Genomic DNA, 12,760 nt, shown 5'->3' on the forward strand with positions numbered 1-12,760 from the left:
ATATCAACTCTGAGATCACACTACAGTGAAGAGAACAGGAAAGTTCCCGTTCTGCACTTACAGTGATCTCCATTCTCAAGGTTCGATATTTCAGAAACCTCGATCCTCTGGTCTTTGATGATCATAGGTTTGATGTTCCGTAACTTTGAACACATGAAGGGGATCCTGTAGAATTGCTGCATTTTACAAATCCTCTTTACATTATTAGATTTTATTTATTATTCCAAAATGTAGGTGATTGTTTGTGATTTTTAAAGGGAGTGATTCATTTTTGTATTATTTGTTTATATTTTCCTACAACTATAACAGAGAATATCTTTTCCAAAAGTTAAAAAAAATGTTCTTATTAACATGCCTGTTATGCTAGTAGGATAAGTTGTCATTTATGACATGCTGTAGAATGAATTAAGTATGATAGACTAATTTAAAAAAGAGGTACTGCCATATGGCCAATTATCATTAAACTCTTTTAATAGTAATAAATATCAAAGGGGCTTTAATACATTGAAACTTATTTTTAAAATTAAATGATGGACAATTGGTACTAAGGAATGGGAGATGGAAGAAGACATTCTTTGGTGGCATCTTAGTGATTATCCATTTTATGGCACAAAAACAACATTGTAGCTGGCATTTAATAAAAACTATAAGAGGTTATCTCTTGATGTTAGCCATCATTTATTGCCCAAATAGAAGTACGTTTATTGTATTGCTCATTCTGCTTATGAAAGTAATTTTTATCACAATGGTCCTGTGAGAAATATTAAAGGTTGTTAGATTAACTTCAGATAGGGGTAGAACGTGCTGTATATACAGAATTATGTGATATATGGAAGTTCAAATTAATCCCCTCCTTTTTCACTAAGATAGTATAAATAGACTGCCTTCACATGATAAAATTAAAGGATTTAAAGAGGAATATACAAACTACTCAGTCAGAGATATTATCTGTTATTGAACAAATACAATGAAAAAATGTATTATCTTTTTTAATGGCTCCTATTGTCTTGAAAGTTAATTCTTTGTCTATTGATGATGAAACACTTTTGGATAAGTATTAAGGTGAATGAAATAAACATAGTTTTAAGTACAGGGGCAAAAGACTCATCCCCTCGTCCAGATTGTTTTCTTGATTTGTCCAGAAAATACTTATTTTCGAGAATTTTGAATGGATGGTTTCATAGTTGACAGGTAAATGTTATGATTTGTAAAAGTGTTATGTGCTCTGTATGTAAAAAAGGTGATATGGCTGATTTAACAAACTGGTGGCCTTTGACTGTAAATAATTCTGACTATAAGATCCTCTGCAAAGTATAAACAAATAGACTGAGTATGATCTTTATATCATAGCTTTATGAATGTATTTAGAGAGTTAAAGGAAGAAATATTAGAGGAATTGTATGACTATTGTGGGAAGTAACTTATGCTATAAATCCAAATAGTACCACAGATAAACTCTTAGCTTGTGACATTCAAAGGGCATTTGATACAATCTCAGTCTTGTGTCTATACTATGAACACACCATGTTTGAATATTATTCAAAATATTTATAGACAGTCATAGGTGAGGCTATCAATTAATGTATGGCTTAGAAACAGAATATTAATTTGGGGGGTATGGAATAAGGATACCTCACGAGCAGCTTATAGTTTAACATATTTATGTCAAATATAATAGAAATTGTACTTCCTTATTTACAGTAGAAAAAAATAGAAATATCATACAATGTGCATATCCCTCTTTGCTTATCATAAATATTGTTTTGAATTTTCCTTCTTGGTTGTCAGTTGTTTATATTAAGCTAAATATGTGTCATGAATATGCTTCTACCTCCAAGGATTATATAATTTCTATGGATCTATACTGGATGATCAAACTTTCAAAAGTTCGACTGTCATATGGTCGACACTATATGATCGAATTTTTGAAAGTTTGAACATTTTAACAGAGATCTCTGCACAGTGCAGAATGGGAAGATTTCCCTTTTCTGCACTGTAGTGCGATCTCAGAGTTGGTATATTTAAAGAGTAGGGGTGTGGGGGGTGTAGCCCCCATGTGTGGGGTGCAGGGTGGCTTGGCCCCCTGCTTAAAACGTTCAGGTAGGTTATTTGTGTAGTTTATTTTTTTTATTAGATTTTTGAACTTTTAAAAGTTCAATCATATGGAGTCAACCATATGACAGTCGAACTTTTGAAAGTTCATTTATCTAATATAGACCCAATTCCTATCACTAATGATAAATTACTGCATTAGGCATTTTGTTTGGAAGTAATTAAGATTGTTATGCTTGTTGTGCTGCTATTATTCATCTGATATCTTCTCAGTTACATCAATAGGTGGTTAATAAATTATCTTATAAAATATTCATTTTACATTCTATGATTTTAAGTAAGGTTGTTTATTCTGGTAACATATTTCCTTACCCTGCGATAAAAGAGAAAAGATTGTTGGGAATTAATTCTGAGTTTATATGGGTAGTAGGGCAAATCCTATAAAAGAAATGTTTTATATTGCTTGGTAGAGGGGGTGTTTTAGGATTAGTATATGCCATTGTTTGTTTAGCATCATTTAATTTATATTATATAATAAATAAACTTAAAATTAAATGTACAGACCTTTTCGGGACTAAATTGTGTAAGTATATTGATTGGTGGGAAGGGTTATCATCTAGAAACCACCAGATCATTGATAGTCCTTTTTTAGAAGAATATGAAAAGGAGATTATATATTGGAAAACTGATTTAAGTACCTCCTCATGTAAATGAAAATTGTGGTACCAACAGATTATGGATAATTTGTATTATGGTAGGTGATACCTATCTTTGAATGTTTCTAGTAGAGGCTTTATAAAAGAAGGACAGTTAAAGTTTAAAAAAGACTTAAAAGTAGAGGATTTTCATGGTGTTTTATGTTGGGTAAAATACAGGTAAAAGGGTTAATGAACTCCAAAATTCTACCTCAGAGATTGTGTGATATTTGTAAAATAGAATAGACTATGGGGCATGCTATAATACATTATCTGAGAGCACATAAGTGTTGGGTTCCACTATTTTCTGCATACAATTTGCATAATTTAGGATCTGTAAATATTCATATGTTAGCATTTGTTTCTTATGACATGCTTTCTACTGCTGAGAGAGACAACTGTGATAAAATTAGCAGCAGAACAATATGGATTTATTTGCTTGCAAAATGCAGTATTCTGTTGTATTGGATGGCACAGTGGTGCAGCGGTAGCATTGTCACCTCACAGCAAGAGGTTCTGTGGTTCAATTCTTGGCTGGGGTGCTTTCTGTGCAGACTCTGTATGTCCTCCCTGCATTCATGTGTGTTTGCTCCGGTTTCCTTCCACATTACAAAGGCATGCATCTGGAGCCTTTCTCCCCAGGCCTCCACTGAAAATTGATTTTGTTCCAAGTCAGACTTTCCCGGTTAACAAATGTTGAATAAAATAAAATATAACAAATTGCAGGATTGTTCTCTTATATTGCAAAAACCTGAAGCATTAGTTTTGACTGAAAGAATGGGGAATTGTACTATGGTACGATATTTTCGATTTATGTCTTGATTTTGATGATTTATTGAGTTTCATATCGTGTGTAGTGTATATATTATCTCTGTTTTGTATTCCCTAACGTTCTTCTACTTTTGTGATAGGTACCACAGGATCTTTTACATCCACCTGAGCTACTAGGAACTTGGTTTAACATCTCATGTTAGGAATGAGTTAAAAGTCTACTGACTCTGCTGAGCAGTTAATACATCCAGGTGCATGTTTTTTTAGATGTTGGAAATTCTGATGACAAACTACATAAGCCATCTAAAGTATTGATTCTGGCTTTCAAAAATTTAACTAATTTCCTGAGTTCACTTTTACCTACTCTGCCTAAGCAATACGTTATCATTATGATTTTCCCAGTTTGGCTGTGGAAGTTGTGTCTGCATTTAAACAATTTACATTACAGAAAGCTCCCATTACAATGTGTGTAAATGATGTATATAAAAATATGCGGTTCCTTTCCCAGCTGATTTCCTTCAGAATGGTTCATTTGGTTAGCTTCATTATTGGAGGTCTCTGTAATGACTATTGATAAATTTAGGGAAGAACTATCTGAACCTAATCATGCAGCCTCATTTCAGCATCAATAATGAACTGGCAATTCTTCCCAAACTTCCTAGCTATTCACATGGAGAAGATGTGAAGGAAGCTGTTTACTTTATCACTTGCATTCTTTATCATGGGTTGTAATACTACTGATCCTGCTTACTATATCACTTGCACTCTTATTATGGGTTGTAATACTTCTGTTGAGGTATGCGTACTTCTTATACCTTGGCTGAAGTAAAACATACACAAGGCCAAAGGCCACAAATTGTTCTAAAATTTCTGAAAAACTAAACTTAACCTTCCTGTTTGCTACTATGAAAAAAAAAAAAAAAAAATAAAAAAACAAAAAAAAAAAAAAAAAAATATATATATATATATATATATATATATATATATATATATATATATTCACTACTGAATCCCGAAATAACACAATCCCGAAGACCTAAATACCAAGACTATAAGCCCAAAACCCCACATTACCGAAATATTAAAACCGCAAAATTCAAAATCGCAAAAGTACTACATACATACAGCACACACACAAACATACACACAGCCTCCCCCCATAACCAAACAAACCACCCTACACTAAAGATAAGCAGGGGAGCTTTGCCTCCCTGCATGTGGGGCTCTGCCTCCCCATGAGGGGCTCTGCCCCCCACACCCTCCTACTTTAATATTCTAACTCCGAGATCACAGAAACATACACACAAGGCAAACTCACACCCACACATTACAGCCCCTCACACACACACACACACACACACACACACACACACACACACACACACACACACACACACACACACACACACACACACCACAGTCACAACACACACTAAAGCCCTTCACAAACACACTTACACACATACTTACCTAAATCACAAGACCAGAAGCGGTAACTCAAAAATCCCTTAAAATCGGAATTTTGAATTTCGCGCTTCTGGTCTTTCAGTAATGTGGGGTTTCGGCTACATGGTCTTAAGCTTTTGAAATTCGAGATTTCAAACGTTCGAGATTCAGTAGTGTTTATATATATATATATATATATATATATATATATATATATATATATATATATTTATATATATTCTCATCTATTTTATTTCTGCAAAATGTTGAACCAACATGAATAGAAGGAGAAACAGTCTGGAAAAAATAACACTTTAAATGAAAAAAAAACTTTTATTTGTTGGCAAGACCCAACTCCAGAAGGGAACTTCACAAATATAAAGTTTAAACTCCGTGAACCACTTTATTTAAGCTTATAAAATGCACAAATAGCTTTTCATCTTTAGATAACAGACTCTTTCAGAATGCAAAATACCAATATTCAGCGGTCAATTTATATACCATGATACACCAATTAGTGTTGTTTTTAAATGAATGAGCACAATTAATCTCCTCTTAAAGCTGTCACACCATAAGCATATAGTTTTAGAATGTAGGGTGGCGCAGTGGTGCAGTAGTTAACATTGTCACCTTCCATAAGAGGTTCTCTGGTTCAAGTCTCAGTTGTGGTGCCTTCTGTGTATACTCTGCATATCCTTCCTGCATTTTCATCAGTTTCCTCTAGGTACTCTGTTTTCCTCCCACATTCCAAAGACATGCTTCCAGAGTGTTTCTCCCCAGGTCTCCACTGAAAATAGGCTATGTCCAGGTCGGATTTCCGAATCAACAAATATTAAAATAAATATAGCTAACTACAAAACCACTTCCTATAAATATAACCCTTTTCAAACTTATTAATATATTAATTTTAGATAAAAAGTGTTAAAAATTCTTTAAAGTTAAAGAACTTTTTTATTATTGGCTCAATACTAGATAAATGAACTATAAAAATCTAAAACTGTAAACATATAAAAATGACACAAATAAATTTGAACAATATTAAATAGGAAAATACCTTAATATCTGCTGGCCCTTTAACAAAGGTTTTAGCTATTATACCTTTATACCCATAACCATGATACCTAGGGGGTATGTAGCATCTAATTTAATCTGCCAGATTAAGTCCCTCAATTTGAGGTCATCCTTCCATACCCCCTTGGGTTTGGAATGACTATTTCAAGTATAGAAAATAGGAAATGTCTGAAATATGGGCACAGACTAGAATGTTTAAATAAGGCATTATTCAAATGTTGTGCCATTATGTCATAGTTGTGCTCATAGTTTCTCTTTTTAAAATACCTCTCAGTCTTACCCACGTAGAAAGCTGGGCAGGTAGCCAAATATGCCACTCTCTTGCTCAAACAATTACTGTCCTAAGAGTGTATAATGGTTTTAACTTGGTTGTTAAATTGAATAATCGGTTTATCAAGAATATATTTACGTTGGACACAACTACCACATTTTTGGTACCCCTGTTAGCTGTGATGTTCCCCTCATTAGAGTTTAACATATTTTTTTTAAGCTGAGAGCTCTTTTACAACAAATATAGATCTAGGCTCCACAATTCCCCCAAGTTTATCATCACTGGTTAAAAGATCCCAGTATCTTCTAACAATATTGTTAATAATGTGGGACCCTGTACTATATTACAGTATGAATGCCCTTGTAAAATCACGTTTTTTTTGTGATGTGTCCTTTGGGTTTTTCTCACCTTCTTCCCCCATATTTCTCTCATAAATATTACTGTTTGTAGGTTGTTCTTTCTATCATCTAGCCCTTTTCCCAATAGTAGTAAATATCTCTTCCCCCAGTTATTAAAAACCTCATCACTGATGGTTTTCACTAAGATCCAAGGGTAATCCCTCTCCAAAGACATATCCTGAAGTTTCTTCCTTTCCACATGAAACACTTCTCTCTCAGGCTAACCTTACAAATTTGCTTTTCACCAAACCTTTTTTTTCTGGGAAAGGTGTGAGCAGTGTGGAAGTGAAGATATGTATTAGAGGAGGTGGGCTTTCTGCAGATGCTTAAGGAAAAAACATCGACTTTCTTACTGAGAGTGATATCCAAATGGTTGAATTTACTAAATTCCATTTGGAGAATAAATTTCAAGAAATGGGTAGACGGACTGAGATAGCTAATAACCTCAGGAATACATGTTGAATCCCCACACCACAGGATAAAGATGTCATCCAAAAACCTTAGGTAATGTTTAATATAATCCTGACAGGGAGAATCAAAAACAAATGTCTTTTCCCATGTTAACATGACTAAATTTGCAAAAAACGAGGGCACAGCTGCCTCCGTTGCAACACCTTTTATTTGCTTGAAAATGTTTCTTTCTGGAGATGAGTATCACCAACAGGTGGGCATTTTTTCATTTCAGTTTTTGCAAAATGTGTTTATTGTTTACCAGCATCTGACACCAGAAACACTGGAAGAGTTTTATTTGTTTTTTTTTTCCTCTCTTGATTCTAGTACCCAGCAGGGTTTCTTTAATACATTTTCTCCTTTAGATTTTGATCCCTTAATAAGAGCGCTCAAATGTAAAAATCAGATCACCTCTCCCATTGTAAGAGGTGTTCCTACCACATTTTTGCCTTACATGGACAATATTATATGTATTATCAGCACAAAAGCTGTTTCTTTCACAGCAATACTAGAAACTGTATATGATAATTACACTTTTTCCTATAAGAATAAATAGAGATACAGCCTACATATGCAGTCATGGTTCCTTAGCTAGGTAAATTTATGAACATATATTTTAGAGAGAAAAAAGTATCCAAAGAAGTGCAGGTAAGCTTGCAACTGAATAGCCAATATCAGTCTTTGGGTAAAGCCAAAAGGTTAGGGAGATGTGGCCTAACATTGGCCAAGATAGTAAGTGAGACTTCATCAGTTACTCTGAAGTGAACACATCATAGTAAAATCATTCTGCATGCTATAAAGCTATGGTGAGTTTGAAACTGTGACAGGAGATGTTAATCACAAGAGCTCTGCTTAGCAGTAGTTTACCCCACACCCCAGGCAAGGCTGTTTGCTATCTACACCTTAACTTACTTGTGGGTTGCTATCTGCAATTGAGATAAATTACATACCAAATGATAGCATAATGGCAGCATGTTGTGCATCATAAATGGAGGAGAGAAATCAGGTTCAGTCAGACAGCAGTAGCACACTGTATCTGCATGAGCTCACTGATTTAGGATACTCCTAATGTAACAACAAAAAATATAGAGCAGGGTTGTCTCAGAAGTGGTGTTTAGTTAGGGTCCATAAACAGCTGCAAAAAAATACATTAGATGCATTAAATTATTTGCATACATTTAGGAAAAATGTATGTCAATTTGCATACATTTACAGAAAGATTGTACAGGGAGAACTGTAGTTATATATAATGAATTGCCATAAGTATAGATTGGTTAAGGTCATTTCAATAATACAAAATGTGTTTCTGTTTGTGTATAACTAGAAAATTTAATAAAAGTAATGTTTAGTTAAATTGTGAAGGAAGGCAAGGGCATGTCATGAATCATGGATTTGGGTAAATCAAAGCATCTCAGTACATATTATGATCAAGGTGGTGGATGTATATAAGTTATATGTGTGGAAGATCACAAGGATCTGTTGTAGAAAGCCAGTTCAAAACAGAATCACATTTATTACATAAAGGTCAATATCACTAAAGAGTTCTCATACAATCTTTCATAATATTGGTTAAAATTATTATTCTTAAAAGATAAACAATAACAACGGAATTGAGTATATAAAAATGTACTTGTAAATTTACTTTATAGGGAGGTTCTTTTGTTAATTCAATGACAGCCTTTAAAAAACTTACCTGCATATGATAGTACTTTTTACAATTTTAGCCAATGTGATAACGTACCAAAAAAACTGCAGATTTTGAGTGAAAACTGATAAAGAAGTGGAATCTGCAGAAAGTGGTAGATGCAGAATTCCTATCTTTCTTCTTTTGATTCAAATGTTGTTGTTTCGACTGAGATAATAACAGAGTTGTGCCTTATCCAGTACATGTAGTCACTTTTTAAATCTGAAAACATCATATTTAAAGGACATAATTGTCTTCTGTGTTCTAAAAGAAAAGTTATTAAAAATTCATCAACTTTCTGATTCTAATTTTAAACAACATACTGCCATAAATCATTGCAAATTACTCTTGTATATAAACAAAAGAAAATTCAGAATAACTCCATGCACTATTAACATACTACTGCTTTCTTTTTTTCTTGCGACTCTGAGATCAGTTTTATACTGTCTAAATGCTGACAGGACTACATGATGATGCCACTGATTTTAAAAATTGGCAGGTTTAACCGCATTAACGAGTAAAGTCGCAATGGTTCTGTAGTGAAACAATGGCATTAGCCACATGAGGAATACTCATGCTGCTCACTTCTGTAGAAGTCTAAGTATTCTTGAAAAAACGTATGGTTTTACAACTACTTTTTTGTACACTAAATCACAATTATAAGATGTTTCTGGAAATAATCTATAACATAAGAATAAATATGTCAGTCTCCGAGGCACAAGTTTAAGCAACAACAGTATATGTAATGCTACAAGAAAATTTGTCTATGTTTCCTTTGCAAAATAACAGATCAAATTATAATCAGTTTCCATTTTACAGCACCTCAGGCAGGAGAGGCACAACAGTCAGAACAGAATAAGCACAGCATGTGCTTGTTAGTAAACTTGTAAGAGACTCAAGCACCACAGAACCAATGCACATAATTAACTGTATCTAAATTGACACGGGCTCCTTTCTGTTGGTGCTCATTCTTTTTTTAAATAGATTACTACAGCATATGTTTTAGTTAAAAAACTGAAAAGATGCTTACAATGCACAAAAGGTGGACATGCCAGACAACAAAAAAAGTCATTGTCAGAAATTAAACAACTTACTGCATTGTTTTCTCAGCCAGATTATTCCATGTACAGAGAACAGGATATCTCTTCTTATATTATGTAAATGTTAATTAAATAATTTATAGAATGGAATCTCATTGATATTCTAAAATGTAAATACCGACTGAAGATGATCAGTCAATGATCCCATTATTAGCAAAGCACTGCCCACTCAAAACAGTGCTGTACACTTACAAAATGCAAAAAAAATCGTCCCCCAATTAACATCAGATAATCTTAAATTTTAACAGTATATTCCAAAGCAGCTAATCATTTAAACAGACTAATAATCAACAGAAGTTAAATCATAAGCAGACAGTATTACTCAACTGCCTGCATATTACTTTTATAACCACATGTTTAAGGATTAAACAAACACTGCACCACAGAAATAAATCTACTCACACTTCAGTGAACATGTTAGTGCTACAGGCTGCATCCACATGTATATTTTGTATGATTCAGCTATTACAACGTCAGCTAGTTAAAGCCTAACACTGTAGTATATCCCTGTATATTAAATTAAACCATTTATAGTATGGTCCATTGAATCATGAGCTCTTGACAGACAATTTCAGCAAAATCTGATAATAAGAATTTGCCTAACAGTCCCTGGTAAAGTGCTGTACCAAGCCTGTTCTTCATACTTAAAAGAATATTGTCCAAGATTTGCAGAACATCGAGCAAAAGTAAGAACATTTGTTGACATTGTCTCTTGATGGAAAAGGGCTCCAAATGGGACACATATCTCATTAAACAGTGGTATATTGACATTATAGCATTGTTTGCTAGTTCATTTAAAGATCACCTAAGATGTCACATGAAATGGAGTAACAATTGAAGAGTACAACAGTATGATGCACAACCAAGTTTCTTTTTATAGAATACATAGTAAACACATAAATAGTAGATTCACTGCCCATAAAGGAAGCGTTTTCAGATAAAAGAAATCACCAGATATTTAAAAGTCTGTAAAAAACACCTGCCTCTTGCCGAAGAAAAGAGATATAACTCCATGGTTCTGACAGCACACCAAAATGCAACTTAGTGTGCTTTTACCAAAAACATAACAGCACACAGCTTGCAATCTCCAACAATATCGTCATATGTCAGTGTGTGCACAAATGCATTGGTAATAACACACAGCGCTAATGATTCAGACACCACACTCACTCTTTTGGTTGTAGAAGTCTCAGAGAAGAAAACAGACCTTCAGCAAAATAACACAATTTACAATCAGATTATTTAAAAAAAACTAAACTAGGAAATGTAAGTGTTTTTTAATAATATTTTATGATAACAGAATATGATGTTTAAACTTTGCTTTGTCAATAGGACTTTAACATTTAGACAGCACTGCAATGACAGTGCGGTACAGTGTTAGAGGTGTATCAGGTGCCAACTTATAGATGGCTCAGAACATTAAAAAAAATCAATAGCTTGTAAACTAATTGTCAGACTGTCCTTTCATAATAGTAGTTATGATAATTTTGAATTTATTTAAATATCCAGGACAAATTGTCTCAATAGGTACTTTTGATATTGTGCAAATTTTCTGAAGTTTTCATTTTTCATTTGCCTGTGTTGCATTTGTGCAACACTGTCATCATACTTTAAAGCATCCTTAGCAGTCATCTAAAATGTAACAGGGGAGCATATCTTGAAAAACAAAGACAGAAAGACCGAAAATGACCAGGGAATATTCTACCATTTAAAACATGTTTTTGTTGGTCTAAACTGACTCACCCTGGAAACACTAATGACAATAAACAATGGAGTTAAGCATGTCTTGATAAATAATAATAACAATAATCATTTACTGTAGTATCGTGTAACATAACATATCATTTTTATCATGCATGACCTGAAGAAAACTTTCTAGGTAATATTGAAGAGAAAGAGCATTACCATTAATTCTGTTTGTTTCAATATGTTGAAATTCTACCATGACCTTTAGTGCAGCTGCCTCAGTTTCTCCATTTTTAATGATTATGCAAGAGTCAGTAAAAATCCTTACTGACACTTTACTCCTCAGGGGGCAATTAGCACAGAAATGGAATAACTGGAAAGTCAGTAAACCTTTTTGCAAATCTTACTTCAGAAAGTGACAGGGAAAGGGCCAGCTCTGTTGCAGGCAATGTTGTAACACTCATTTTTTTTCTTTCTTCCTGTTAAATGAGGCAAGCAGATCATTCCTTCCTGCCAGCATAATTATTTAAACTAAAACTACCAGCTAATGGCAGTTTGAAGACTCTAAGCAGTCAATAATTTGGATCTGAAATTAACTTTGTAAAAAAGCACAATAAAACATAGCCAGTGTTTATACAGTAATGTGACATAGGCCAAAGAAGGCAGGAGCAAGAAGCATCCTTTCTGACGAATATTCCAACACACAGGTTTATTCTAAGTGAATGAAAAATAGCCTGCATTCTTCCATTTCTATAAACATTTTTATGAAATGACTTAACATTTTATCTGTTATTGTTCCATGTAAATTAATAGTAATAGTTAATTATCAGAAAAGGAATAGATATTTAAAGATGAGGGTCGTGGGATGAGGATGGAAGTTGTAAGATAAAGGGAAATACATATACGTAAAGTAATACTTGTGAGTGCATACAGGAGACAAAATCAATGCAAAAGCACAGCTGAGGCACTTAACTGCAAATATGACAGATTGAGGAATGCCCTACTGAGTTACCTAAAATGAAGACTCAAATATTAAACAAAAACATTTGTGTTCACGGTGTATATGGGCAGAAATAACTAAACTGATGTAGTAGTTTCTTATTTTCCTTTGTCATTTCTGTGATTGCCAGTGGTTA

This window comes from Protopterus annectens, chromosome 3.part1, assembly GCF_019279795.1.
Source record: "Protopterus annectens isolate FY-2018-M chromosome 3.part1, PAN1.0, whole genome shotgun sequence".
NCBI classification, from domain to species: domain Eukaryota; kingdom Metazoa; phylum Chordata; order Ceratodontiformes; family Protopteridae; genus Protopterus; species Protopterus annectens.